The 580-nt window shown below is 61.9% G+C and overlaps 1 long non-coding RNA gene across 1 annotated transcript in view; it reads right to left on the reverse strand.

Moving 5' to 3' along the window:
- The window catches only part of LOC125170139 (uncharacterized), a 9953-nt gene extending 9810 nt beyond the window's left edge, over window positions 1-143 (reverse strand). Inside the window, exon 1 of the long non-coding RNA XR_007153916.1 lies at window positions 8-143. This is a non-coding gene — a long non-coding RNA (uncharacterized LOC125170139). The remainder of the gene's footprint in view (window positions 1-7) is intronic.
- Window positions 144-580: the final 437 nt, after the last annotated feature.

Consider the following 580-nt stretch of genomic DNA (forward strand, 5'->3'; position numbering starts at 1 on the left):
TCAGCACCTGCCTCTGGCTTCTGCAGCTCTAAGACCGGGCCTGCTCAGCTGCTCCCCAAAGACGGGCAAAGGGCCCGGGCCGCGGGGCTGCCCTCTCTCTGTGCGGTGCCTCCTGCCCCCTGCGCTCTTCCCTCTGGTCCCGCCCGCCTCTGAGCCTCTAGTGAGTGCAGGGCCCCGAGCAAGGGGCTTTGGGGGCCTGAGAGGAGGGGTTCGTGGAGATGGGGCTTTTCCCTCCAATTCCTGACGTGCCTGGACACGAGGCCTCTGGGGCACGCCCAGGACTTCCTGAGATTTGTGAACGGGAAGGACTAGACCAGTGGCCGGACACTCTTCCTTCCTCCCGTCAGTTTTCAGAATCCAGGGGCAGCCCTGGTTCCAGTAAATGGCTCTTTGTCTCCTTTCAGGAAATTGCGTCAAGGATGGTGGTTAACAGAGCGGCTCGGAAGGATCACCCTGTAGGGTCTCAAGAGATGAGTCGATGTTGGTGCTGGAGGTGATGGGGAATGTTCGGGCATTTCCCAGTCCGCCCCTCCCTCCACCCACCCATTCACCCCTCCCTCCACCCACCCATTCACCCCTC

This window comes from Prionailurus viverrinus, chromosome B4 (assembly GCF_022837055.1).
Source record: "Prionailurus viverrinus isolate Anna chromosome B4, UM_Priviv_1.0, whole genome shotgun sequence".
In the NCBI taxonomy this organism is placed as follows: Eukaryota; Metazoa; Chordata; class Mammalia; order Carnivora; family Felidae; genus Prionailurus; species Prionailurus viverrinus.